The sequence below is a fragment of the Jaculus jaculus genome, chromosome 14, assembly GCF_020740685.1.
Source record: "Jaculus jaculus isolate mJacJac1 chromosome 14, mJacJac1.mat.Y.cur, whole genome shotgun sequence".
Classification (NCBI taxonomy): domain Eukaryota; kingdom Metazoa; phylum Chordata; class Mammalia; order Rodentia; family Dipodidae; genus Jaculus; species Jaculus jaculus.
The window spans coordinates 15938124-15951837 of NC_059115.1; positions in this window are offsets into that span (position 1 = coordinate 15938124).

Consider the following 13714-nt stretch of genomic DNA (forward strand, 5'->3'; position numbering starts at 1 on the left):
GCGGAGTAAGTGGAAGGAGCTGGCTGAGAACCCGGGCCCCAGGCCTTGCCTGCAAGTGCTTCGGGGAGGGCACCCGCCAACGAGGGGCCCGGCGCTGTCTCTGGAGCCCCTGCTGATGCTACCCTTAAAATGTCAGACCCTTAGCTAGAACTGCCCTGGGCCCGGAGTTGCAGCTGGGATAGGTGTGAACTGAGCTTAAAAAAAAAGAGACTTGGGAGGCAGAGGTAGGAGGATCACTGTGAGTTCAAGGCCACCCTGAGACTCCATAGTGAATTCCAGGTCAGCCTGGGCTAGAGTGAGACCCTACCTCGAAAAAACAAAAAAAAAAAGAGAGAGAGAGAGATGTCACTTTGCCCTCCCCTGCAAATACGGCTCTCAGGGCTGGGGCGTGGCACACTGGTAGACCGCCTGCCTAGCGCCTCCGTACCTGGTTCCATCTCCAGCACCGCCCGCAAGAAGGAAAACACAGGTGTTCATTCTTACCCTGTGTTCTTTGATATGCACTTTCATTAAACTTCCTTCCCCTGGATTTATGTGGATTTGTAGGACATTCATATTTTGAAAAAAAAAAATTAAAACAACATTAGAATCAGGAAAACTAATTCCTGTAAAAGTTAATTTTAAACACTTGGACACACCACACATAATTGGAGAGATGCTTCGGTAGTTAAACGCATTTGCTTGCAAAGCCTGACGCCCTGGGTTCGGCGTTCTCCAAAGTCAGGTAAAGCCAGATGCACAGAGGGTTCATGTGTCTGGAGTCTGTCTGCAGAGGCAAGAGGCTTGCTGTACTCATACCCGAGAATGACAACCATGTAGGACTAGATTAAGAAAGAAACACTGGCATTGGTAATTTTGGTTACTGATAAAAATCAGATAACTAAATTGTCACACGTAGTCCAAAGTGCCATCCTGTGGGTGCTATGGGTCTGTAGTGCCGTCCTGCGGGTTCTGTATTTAGTTTTTGCCTGGGCACCTTGTCTCCCTTTAGCAAATCATTTAATAAAGCATTTAAGCAGCTCAAAAAAAAAAGTGGGAAAAAATAAACAAATTAAAATTTAAAAACCAAAAAAATTTTTAAAACTTTAAAAAAAGAAAGTGGCAGGGGGCTTGGGAAATTGCTTAGTGGTGAAGGCACTTGCCTGTAAAGACAAAGGACCCAGGTTCGATTCCCCAGGACCCACGCAAGCCAGATGCACAAGGAGGCACATGCATCTGGAGTTTGTTTGCAATGGCTGGAGGGCCTGGCGTGCCCATTCTCTCTCTTTCTCTATCTATCTATCTCTGCTTCTCTCTCTCTCTCAAATAAATAAACATAAAAATAAAAGAAGGTGGTAGAGACAAAGTGATGAGCTCTGGGCAAGGTCAACTGTGAGTCCACCGGGCACCACAGAACCTACACGGCGAAGGGGCTGTCCACTCTGGGCAGGTCGGGGGGAGGACGTCAGTGAGCCCTTGGGATGCAGGCGGCAGTGCATGCCAACATTCCCTTCCAAGCACAGGGCCAGAAAACACCTTTTAATTTATACATACAATAGAGCACTATGGACCCACAGCATTACCTCTACCTTTACAATAGGAGTCTAGGATCGGGCAGCCTTGTCCAGTGCCTCAGTGATCACCACTGTCAGTAGGGATCTGCTGGGTAAGGGCTGGCATTCAGAGAGCGCTCGGCTCCACCCAACAGAACCCCAGCCGGCATGGCCTGCCAGCCTATGGCCTGCTCCTCGCCCTCTCAGAGTCACCTACAGGCCTTCTCCCACCAGACAGGGAGGAATCTAATCATGGCCAGCAAGCAAGTCCAGCAGCACTAGAGATTTCCAGAAAGACGCATGTCACAGACACAGCTCCAGCTCAACCCAGCTGCGAGCCTTCTCTTCCAAGGACTGGTTTTACTTTACAGAAACCACACGTGCAGACAGGCCTAAGGACCAGCATCTCCAAAGGACGGGGTACACTCCATCCTTCTGGACTGCAGAAACACCATTTAAAAGGACGAGCACCTTAACCAAACATGTTTCATAGGAAATTAATGGAGAGTCCGATAATCATTAAGCCCTGTCTGAGAACACAGACAACAGGGTTGGGACTTGGATCAGAAGTTAAAGGAGCTGGCTTGCAGAGACGGGAGACCTGGATTCAATTTCTAAGACAGCCATATAAGCCCACCCAAAACATGGTGGAGGCTAATACAACATAAACACCCAGAGACACACACACATGCATGTAATACAAATTTTTTAAAAAACTATGCCGGGCGTGGTGGCGCACACCTTTAATCCCAGCACTCCAGAGGCAGAGGTAGGAGGATTGCCATGACTTCGAGGCCACCCTGAGTCTACATAGTGAATTCCAGGTCAGCCTGTGCTAGAGCGAGACCCTACCTAAAAAAAAAAAAGAAAAAAGAAAAAAAAAAGAATGCTTGTACGCACGGCTCTCTACTATAGCACTTGCCTTACATGCATAAGACCTTAGTACTATCTCTAGAATTGAAAATAGAGAAAAGAGAAATGGGACAATGATTAAGTTTATTAAGGAAGGTATAGAAAAGATGAAGCTAGATCATAGAAGGTTTCACACCAAACACTTCCTGTGAATACAAAGCAATAGTTCCTGAAAATGAGTGACAGCGCTGTCCAGTCTATTCCAGAAGATTTAAGCTATTTTTTAATAATTGATTTGAGAGAGCAAGAGGCAGATAGAATGGTTGTGCGAGAGCCTGTAGCTACTGCAAATGAACTCCAGACTCACGCATCACTTGGCTCACCTGGCTAGACTTGGGTACTCAAACCAGATCCTTAGGCTTACTGGAAAGAGCCTTACTCACTGAGCCATCTCTCCAGTCCCTTGTTTTATTTTCTTTATTTAGTTAGTTTTTAAGAATAAGATGAGGCCCGGCGTGGTGGTGCACACCTTTAATCCCAGCACTCGGGAGGCAGAGGTAGGATTGCCATGAGTTCGAGGCCACCCTGAGACTCCGTAGTGAATTCCAGGTCAGCCTGGGCTAGAGTGAGACCCTACCTCGAAAAACCAAAAAAAAAAAGTACTGAGTTTGGGCTAGAGGGATGGTTTAGCGGTTAAAGCATTTGCCTGCAAAGCTAAAGGATCCAGGTTCAATTCCCCAGGACCCATGTTAGCCAGATGCACAAGGGGCTGCACCCATCTGGAGTTTGTGTGCAGTGGCTGGAGGCCCTGGCCCTCCCATTCTCTCTCTCTCCCTCTTTCTGTCAAATAAATGAAAATAAAATACTTTTCAAAAGAAGAAAAACAAAAACAAAAAAAAATTTATATGTACTGAGTTAACTGAGATTATTAAAGCAAGACAAATGATTTGAAGGCAGCTGCACACGAAAAAACCCACTCTAGCCCAGGTGTGACTCACTGCAGCTGAGTACCTGGAATTCCATGGTCAAGTGCAGGCAGCTGAGCTCCGGGGAGGCTGAGGACATTCCTTACTTTTTATAGACTCCTGAGGAAGGGCCTTGTGAGCCTTGCACGTTTCAGGAACTTCCTGAGACTTGGAGGTGTTTACTTCCTGGGCCTTAGAAAGCTTTTGACCTTTTAATGATTTCATTTTATTTTGTTTCTTTTTATCTGTTTTCATGGCACAAGTTTGTGCTGATTCACACAAATACTTTGGCCAGAGCATCGGCACCTGCACTGGCAATGTATGCCTTGGATGGATGGAAAGCAACATCATAAATTGATTCATCCAGTTTCTTCCTATGAGCTGTTATTTCTTGTACACATGTCTTGCTGTCTAAATTTCTTAATCTGATGGAACAATCATGGCTTCCCGACATCAAATAGATTCCATTAGGATCTATCTACTGCTAGACTTGCAACTGCATCCAAATGAGCTACCATAGAATGTATCATTTTACCTGTTTTATTGTCAAAAAATTCGATATGTCTATCTTCATGGGCCGTTATTGTAACAGGGAGTGTAGGATGGCTTACTACTCTATTAATGTGATTACTGGATTGTAAACCTTCTTTTTCTTGATCCAAGTATTTCTTTATCTTTTCTGCTCTATCCAAGTGGCAAGAAATGGCTTCTCTGAGTTTACCTTTCTTTTTTTTTTTTTTTAATTTTTTATTTATTTATTTGAGAGCGACAGACCCAGAGAGAAAGACAGATAGAGGGAGAGAGAGAGAATGGGCGCGCCAGGGCTTCCAGCCTCTGCAAACGAACTCCAGACGCGTGCGCCCCCTTGTGCATCTGGCTAACGTGGGACCTGGGGAAGCGAGCCTCGAACCGGGGTCCTTAGGCTTCACAGGCAAGCGCTTAACCACTAAGCCATCTCTCCAGCCCTGAGTTTACCTTTCTTATTGTCATCTTTGGTGCCTTTCTGAATTTGCAGGAACAGATCAATTCCCTCCTGGTAACATGCCAGAGCCTGCTGGTACCTGGACTCCCCATCCAGCTCCAGTGCCAGCTTTAGCATGGTGACTGCAGCGACAGTCTGCGGGTCTGGAGTCAGGCTGGCCTTGGCCGTGAGTGCACCGCAAGCCTGCTCAACGCGGACCCCTCTAATTTCTTCATAGAGGCACTTAGAGCTATAACTTTCCCTCCTTGGACTGCCGTCATGTGTCCCAATTGTGTCTCATTATCATTTGATTCTATGAATTTTTTTATTTCCTTCTTGATCTCGTCCTTCTTTTCTTTTTTTTCTGGTTTTTTTTTGTGGGGGGGTTGTTTTGTTTTGCTCTGTTCTGTTCTGTTCTGTACTGTTTTGTTTTGTTTTGTTTTGTTTTGTAGTAAGGTCTCACTCAAGCCCAGGTTGACCAGGAACTTACTCTGTAGTTCCAGGCTGGCCTTGAATTCATTGATTCCCCTACCTCTGTGCTCTCTCTCTCTCTCTTTCTCTCTCTCTCTCTCTCTCTCTCTCTCTCTCTTTCCACCTGCCTTCTCTTTCTCTAATGAAAAAATATCAGGGCATGGTGGTGCAGCCTCTCATCATAGCAGTCAGGAGGCAGAGGTAGGAGGATCACCATGAGTTCAAGACCACCCTGAGACTACATATTGAATTCCAGGTCATCCTGGGCTAGAGTGAGACCCTTCTTCAAAAAACAAATGAACAACAACAACAAAAAATATATATATAGCTGGGCATGTTGGTGCACAGCTTTAATCCCAGCATACTTTAGGCAAAGGTAGGAGGATCACTGTTAGTTTAAGGTCACCCTGGGACTACATAGTGAATTTCAGGTCAGTCTGGGCTAGAGTGAGACTCTAACTTGAAAAGCAAAATAATAATAAAAATAAAATAACAATTCTTGCCAGGTGTGGTGACATACATCTTTAATCCCAGCACTCCAAAAGCAGAGGTAGGAGGATCACTGTGAGTATGAGGCAAGCCTGAGACTACATACATAGTCAATTCCAGGTCAGCCTAGGCTACAGCAAGACCCGACCCCAAAACTAATAATAGTAATAAATTATTGCCTACCTCCCCTACCTCCCCTCTCTTTTTGCCTTCCTCCAACCACCCTCCTGCCTGCCCTAAACCCCTTCTTTTCAAGTAGTCCCTCTTCTATTTCAATGTCATTATTTTTCTTTCTTTTTTTCTTTTTGCTTTCCCATTATTCAGGTCTTGGGTAGGGCATGTCAGCCACTGTGAGCTCATGAATGCCATGGTCATTTTGTGTTTGGAAAGTAGATATTCCAAAGCACACTCTGCCCTCGCTTTGGCTCTTCCATTCTGCAATGGACTATGAGCCTTGGAGGGCCTGATAGAAATGCCTCGCTCAGTGATGAACACTCCACTGTCACTTCTCAGTGTGCCTTGATGACATTATTTATTGAGAGAAAGAGAGAGAGCAAGAATGTGCACACCAGGGCTCCAGCCACTACAAATAAATAAACCTCAGACATATGTGCCATCTTTGCAACTGACTTTAAGTGGTACTGAAGAATCGAACCTGGGTCCTTTGCCTTTGAAGACAAGCACCTTAACTTTAACTGCTAAACCATCTCTCCAACCCCTTGATGACTTTTGAGTCCTCTCAGTGGTCAGGGCATCTGAAAAGAGGAGCTTCTCTAACCAAAAATGAAAGAAGCCTTAGTACGTGGACTTAAACTTAAGTATTTAGAAGGCAATTTGATGGGCATAAATATATCCCTTTAGCCAACAACAGTAAAAGGTTCCCCCCTAGGATTTATGACCTTCCAGCCACACACATTTGACTAGGGTTTCAGCAGAGACCTGTTGATTTCCCCCATAACAGATATGCCATCATTGTACCAGGTGACAAATTTGGCCTGGCTGGACACCAGTAAAGCTTGCAAGGTCCACTTCTAGTTAAATCATTGTTAGCTTTCCCTCCTCAGCCCCAAAAAGGCTACATAGATCTTTCCAGAACGATGACAGCAGCCAACAGGGAGCAGGCTTCCAACTCAGCTGCAGCTTGATTTCTCAGTGTCTTTGCAGAACAAGCCTTTGGTGTGTTCAAGGATAGGGCCTGACTTTGCATGCCTAATAGCAACATGACCTAGGACTTCAGTCTTTGCAAACAGGTACCATTAACCACTGAGCCACCTCTTCAATATTTCTATTTTAATATGTAACATATAGAAAGGTGCATGCCTTTAATCCCACCACTCAGGAGGCTGAGGTAGGAGAATCACTATGAGTTCCAGGTCTCCTCAAAAGCATATGCTTCTAATCCCAGAATTTGGGAATCAAAGGTAGGAGGATTGCTATGAATTCAAAGCCAGCATGAGACTGCAAAGTGAATTCTGGGTCAGCCTGAGCTAGAGCAAGAACCTACCTTAAAAAAGAAAGAAAGGAAGGAAGGAAGGAAGGAAGGAAGGAAGGAAGGAAGGAAGGAGAGGAGAGGAGAGGAGAGGAGAAGAGAGGAGAGGAGAGGAGAGGAGAGGAGAGGAGAGGAGAGGAGAGGAGAGGAGAGGAAAGGAAAGGAAAGGAAAGGAAAGGAAAGGAAAGGAAAGGAAAGGAAAGGAAAGGAAAGGAAAGGAAAGGAAAGGAAAGGAAAGGAAAGGTAGCCAGGCATGGTGGTTCACGCCTTTAATCCCAGTACTCGAGAGGCAGAGATAGGAGGATTTCCATGGGTTCAAGGCCACCCTGAGACTACATACTGAATTCCAGGATAGCCTTAGCTAGACTCTACTGCAAAAAAAAAAAAAAAAAGAAAGAAAAGAAAAGAAAGAAAGAAACATGAGGTCTGGAGAGATGTCTTAGCAGTTAAGGTGCTTGCTTGTGAAGCCTAAGGACCTAGGTTCAATTCCCCAGTACCCGTGTAAGCATCTTCACAAGATGGCACATGCGTCTGGAGTTTCCTGTGACTGGAGGTCCTGCATGTCCATGCTGTCTATCTGCTTCTCTATCTCTCTCAAATAAATAAATAAAACATTTTTTTTTTCATTTTTTTTGAAGTAGGGTTTCACTCTAGCCCAGGCTGACCTGGAATGCACTATGTAGTCTCAGGGTGGCCTTAAGCTCACAGCAATTCTCCTACCTCAGCTCCCAAGTGCTGGGATTAAAGGTGTGCACCATCATGTCGGCTTAAATAAGACATTTTTAAAAGTGAAATCGGGTGGGAGAGATGGCTTAGCAGTTAAAGCACTTGCCTACAAAACCAGAGGAGCCAGGTTTGATTCCCCAGGACCCAAGTAAGCGAGATGCACAAGGTGGCACATGCTTCTGGAATTTGCTGAAGGTCCTGGCGTACCCAATCTCCCCCCAACCACCTCTCTCTCTCATAAATAAATTTTAAAAATTAAATACTTTTTTAAAAGATGAAATAGGAAATCTTCACAGAGCAGACTTATCATGAGTATAAAAGGGAGAGAGAATTTTTTACTTATTTTTTTCAGGTAGGGTCTTGCCCTAGCCCAGGCTGAACTGGAATTCAGTAAGTAGTCTAAGGTTGGCCTCAAACTCACAGCAATTCTACTATGTTTGCCTCCCAAGTGTTGGGATTAAAGACATGTACCACCACACCTGGCTAAAGACACAAATTATTGACCTTAACCTGGGATAGGTGCTACTGTGGAAAACTGTCCTCCAGGCATGGCATGGCCATTGTAATTATTAAAAGACGTGCATAATATTGGCAAGTTAGCTTTCCATCGTAACAATGGGGGCTCTAGGTCGGAGATATGAGTCAGCGGTTAAGGCACTTGCTTGCAAAGCCTAATGACCCGGGTTCAGATTCCCAGTACTCACATAAAGCCAGATGCACAAACTGGCACATGCATCTGGAATGCATTTGCAGTGGCTGGAGGCCTTAGCATGCACATTCTGTCTATCTGTCTGTCTGTCTCTCTCTCTCTCTCTCTCTCTCTCTCTACTTGCTAATAAATAAACAATAATATTGTTTTCAAAAAAAAAAAGAGTGGGGCTGGGCGTAGTGGTGCGTGCCTTTAATCCCAGTACTTGGGAGGCAGAGGTAGAAGGAGAGCCATGAGTTCGCGGCCATTCTGAGACTACATAGTGAATTCCAGATCAGCCTGAGCTAGTGAGACCCTACCTTGAAAACCCAAAAAAAAAAAAAAAAAAAAGTGGGGGCTCTAGGAAAGAGAAGTTCATGGTGCCACACTCAGGCCAATAATTTATACAAAGTTAACAGTTGTCTGGGAAAGAGAGACAGGTTTTCAGTGGAGTACTCACTCATAAATTGCTCATGCTCTTATAAGAAACTCAAACGAGCCTCCTCAGTTCACCAAGCTACACTTGTAGGCATTTCTTTCTTTTCTATTTATTTGCAAGCAAAGAGAGACAGACAGGGAAAGAGAATGGGTACACCAGTGCCCCCAGCTGCTGCAAACAAACTCCAAAGGCATGCACCACTTTGTGCATGTGGCTTTATGTGGATACTAGGAAATCAAACCTGGGTTGTTAGGCTTTGAAGGCAAACACCTTAACCACTGAGCAATCTCTCCAGTCTGGAGATTTTTTTTTTTTTTTTTTTTTTGGTTTTTCGAGGTAGGGTTTTACTCTAGCTCAGGCTGACCTGGTGTGTAGTCTCAAGGTGGCCTTGAACTCATGGTGATCCTCCTACCTCTGCCTCCCAGGATTATTATTTCTTTTATTTCTCTCTCTCTCTCTCTCTCTCTCTCTCTCTCTGGAGAGGAGATGTTTGTTCACATCTCCTCAGATAAAGTTTAGAGGGGCTGGAGAGATGTCTCAGCAGTCAAGGTGCTTGCCTGCAGAGCCTGCCATCCCAGGTTTGATTCCCCAGTACCTACGGAAAGTCAGATGCACAAATGGCACATCTGGAGTTCGTTTGCAGCAACTAGAGGCCCTGGTGCACCCATTCTGTCTCTCTGTGTTTTTCTATGCTTGCAAATAATCAAAGATATTTACAAAAGAAAACTTTTAAAAACATAAAAGAAAAAGTTCAGAGAACAGGTGCCCACCACAGGTCAGATGAGTGAATTCAGGCTTAAACTACTGGGCTTGTGCATGTGAGGCCAGTGTTCCACCACTGAACTGATCACCCACGGACCTTTATTTCATAGAAATGTTCAAGAAAAATTTTTAAACACCATCTGGCTTGGGATCTATAAATAAAGTTAATAAAGGCAAAGAGGAAAATGAAAAACATTTGATTTATCATTGATGCATAAATGCGCATGCGTTTTGGGCATACAATTTCATGATTTGTAAATACATCTACATTATGAAATAACTGCCACAATCTAACACATCTGTCATCGACACATTCTCTATTCATGTTTTTTTGTCATGAGAAAATTAAACAAATATCCCTTGAGGGTTTCAGGTGATTGGCGAGATGATGTGCTGTGCAGCCCTGAAGGGCTGAGCGGAGAAGTGTTCAGAGGTGCCGGCCACAAAGGGCGCCCTGCAGCGGCTTGCACTGACCGCGTTACACAGATCTGTGCACCCCACCGTGAATGTAGCTCATGGAGTTTTGTTTGTTTGTTTTGTTTTCCAAGGTAGGGTCTCACTCTAGCCCTGACTGACCTGGAACTCACTCTGTAGTCTCAGGGTGGCCTTAACTCACAGCGATCCTCCTGCCTCTGCCTCCCAAGTGCTGGGATTAAAGGCGTGCGCCACCACATCCAGCTGCTCATGGAATTTTTATGGAGATATTGGTGAGTGGTGAAGTTCATCGGGAGCTTGCTTAGTTCTGGGATGAATCCTGCATCTCACTGACAGTTTTCCACAACTCCTGTGCCTGCCATGTTAAATTAAGCAGATGATGTGTGGTGAGCAAGCTGAAAGCTTACAGAATGTAAACCGGGACTGTGGGAACCACAGGCTGCGATTTTCCCAGTGTTGGTCAGCCACTGCCTGCTGTCGCACAAAAGAAGAAAACTGCTCCTCGCAGGCGCGTGAAAAGCCCTCACTGTCAGCTTAGCTGAGCAACTGAGTTCCTTAGAAAAGATAACCTTGGGCTGGAGAGATGGTTCAGCGGTTAAGCGCTTGCCTGTGAAGCCTAAGAACCCCGGTTTGAGGCTCGGTTCCCCAGGTCCCACTTTAGCCAGATGCACAAGGGGGCCCATGCGTCTGGAGTTCGTTTGCAGTAGCTGGAGGTCCTGGAGCGCCCATTTTCTCTCTCTGCCTCTTTCTCTCTGTGTCGCTTTCAAATAAAAAATAAACAAAAACAAATTTTTTTAAAAAATTTTTTTAAAAAAATAAAGAAAAGATAACCTCGCATTTGCCTGCAAAGCCAAAGGATCCTGGTTCAATTCTCCAGACCCACATAAACCAGATGCACAAGGTGGCACATGCATCTAGAGTTCATTTGCAGTGGCTGGAGGCCCCATTGTCTCCCTCTCTCTTTCTCTATCTCAAATAAAATATATTTTTTTTTAAAAAGCATGAACTGCTCCCATTATCTCTAGCTAAATAAAATAGATGGGCATGGTGGCGCACGCCTTTAATCCCAGCACTAAGGAGGCAGAAATAGGAGGATAGCCATGAGTTCAAGGCCACCTTGAGATTACATACTGAATTCCAGGTCAGCCTGGGCGAGAGTGAGACCCTACCTCAAAATAAATAAATAAATAAATTTAATGAATTAATTTAAAAAATGCAAGCTTTGAGTCAGAGTCTTGGCCTCAACTCATGCCTCTGTTTTTGTTGTTGATGTTTTGGGATTTTTTTTTTTTTTCAAAGAATTGCATTTTTGTTTATTTATTTGAGAGAGAGGCAGAAAGAGAGAGAGAGAATGGTCACACCAGGGCCTCCAGCCACTGCAAACAAACTCCAGATGCATGTGCCACCTTGTGCATCTGGCTTACATGGGCCCTGGGGAATTGAACCAGGATTCTTAGGCTTCACAGGCAAGTGCCTTAACCACTAAGCCATCTCTCCAGCCCCATTTTGGGATTTTTTTTTTTTTAAATTAAATCAAATTTCTTAAAGGTTATCCTCATGTCCTTTCTAACCAGCCCCACACTTCCGCTGTTCTAGTCACTAAACTCACAAAGGATCAGCTTCCTTAACTAGACTACGAGGCCAACAACACCCACACACAAGCATAAGATGGCCGCATCCAGGTCCTGTCACCCCAGAGTTTGCCCTGGTGCAAACAAGGCGCTCCACAGGTGATCTCTCCATTGCTGACGCATCCGAATTCTCACACCTCACTCTTCCCAGTGTTTGGGCGGGTGCGCCAGGACTTTCTAGAGGCAGATTCAAGTCCCGGCAGCCTTAAGCGGAAAAGCGCACCGCCTCTAGCTGTATCGCCCTCAGGGTCTCTGGAAACTGGCAGTGGTTTGGGAGGGGCAGGGAAGTGACGCTCTGCTTGGGGGACGCAGTGTTTCATGTCAACAAAGAACACACCACCTCCTTCTGGGAAGCTGCAGTTGAGCACATGGGGACCTGGTGGAGAGCTCCATCCATTTCCTTTTACCACTCTTTTGATTTGCTATGCTGTTTCCTCTTCTGTTACATGTTAAAAAAAAAAAATAGAAAGTGGATTTGTTTTTTTTGTTTTTTGAGGTAGGGTCTCACTCTAGCCAAGACTGACCTGGAATTCACTGTGTAGTCTTAGGGTGGCCTGGAACTCAAGGCGATCCTCTTACCTCTGCCTCCCGAGAGTGCTGGGACTAAAGGTGTGCGCCACCACAGCCAGCAGTAAGATTTTTTTTTTTTTTTTTTTTTTTTTGGTTTTTTGAGGTAGGGTTTTGCTTTAGTCCAGGCTGACCTGGAATTCACTATGAAGTCTCAGGGTAGCCTTGAACTCACGGCGATCCTCCTACCTCTGCCTCCCAAGTGCTGGGATTAAAGGCGTGCACCACCATTCCCGGCTTTAGTAGGATATTTTTGAATTGGTAACTTTCAGGAAAACAGGACACAGGGTGTTGGTGTGCCTGGAACAGTAGTGGGCAATCAAAAGTGATAACTTGGGCTGGAGAGATGGTTTAGTGGTTAAAGCACATGCCTGTGAAGCCTAAGGACCCAAGTTTGATTCTCCAACTTCCATGTAAGCCAGATGAACATGGTGGCACATGCATCTGGAGTTCATTTGCAGTGGCTAAAGGCCCTGGCGTGCTCATCCTCACTCACTCTCTATCTCTCGCTCTCTCCCTCTCTCTGTCTCAAACAAACAAACAAACAAACAAACAAACAAATAAATAAATAAATAAATCTTTCAGATTGCAGTGGCCTTGGGATGACTCAGAGGCACCATGGTGCTGAGAAGATATGACAGAGGAGTGCTCAGCACTGAAATATCTCTATCACACCTTCTAAGGCTCAGGATCCATTGCAGAAGGGATGGCAGAAAGAAAATAAGAGCCAAAGGAAGGGTAGGACTCCTCACAATGTGCTCCTCCAGACACAAAATGCCCGGGATATCCATGACCTTACAGTGCCTGACACTACCTACACAAGACCATCATAATAGGAGGAAAAATCATGACATCAAAATAAAAGAGAGACTGATTGAGATGGGGAGGGGGTATGATGAAGAGTGGAGTTTCAAAGGGGAAAGTGGGGGAGGGGTGATTACCATGGGATATTGTTTATGATCATGGAAGTTGTCAATAAAAAAAAAAAAGGCCTGGAGAGATGGCTTTGTGGATAAGCACTTGCCTGTGAAGCCTAAGGGCCCCAGTTCGAGGTTCAATTCCCCAGGTTCCATGTTAGCCAGATGCACAAAGGGGCGTACACGTCTGGAAGCAGTTTGGGGTTACCAGGGTCATCTTCCCTTCAGAGCTGTCCAGTCAGCCTTCCCTGATCACACTGCAAGACCCTAACGTGGACTCTGGAGAGAACCTGACCCTCCAGTGTTACTCTTGGCATCAGCTACAAATTTGCTCTGTCCAGGTAAGGGGGACATGGCCTCCTCCAGCAACTGAGCCAGAAGCATTTGGCTGGACTTTCTCAGGCCTCCTATCCCCTGGGCCCTGTGCGCAGCTCCCGTGGAAGCTGGTTTAGATGATGCTATGGTACACATTGCCTCTTCTCCATGTGGTCTGCACACAATGATCCCCTGAACATCCTGATCACAGGTGAGGAGGCCAGCGGATCCATACGGAGACGCAGACTCTGCATAGCCTCTAACGGAGACACAGGAAGTGATGGGCTGGAGGAGGGGGGAGGGGGCTCTCAGAGACAGAGAGAGTAGGGACAGGGCTGTAGGGTAGGGGCAGGATCAAAGAATCCAGAGGATAACCCAGGTTGTGGAAGACAGAACCTGATGGTGTCCCAATTCAGAATGAGGTGGGCCGCCCCTCCCCCATCCTCCTTCTCTGCAGGACGACTCCTTGTCTCCA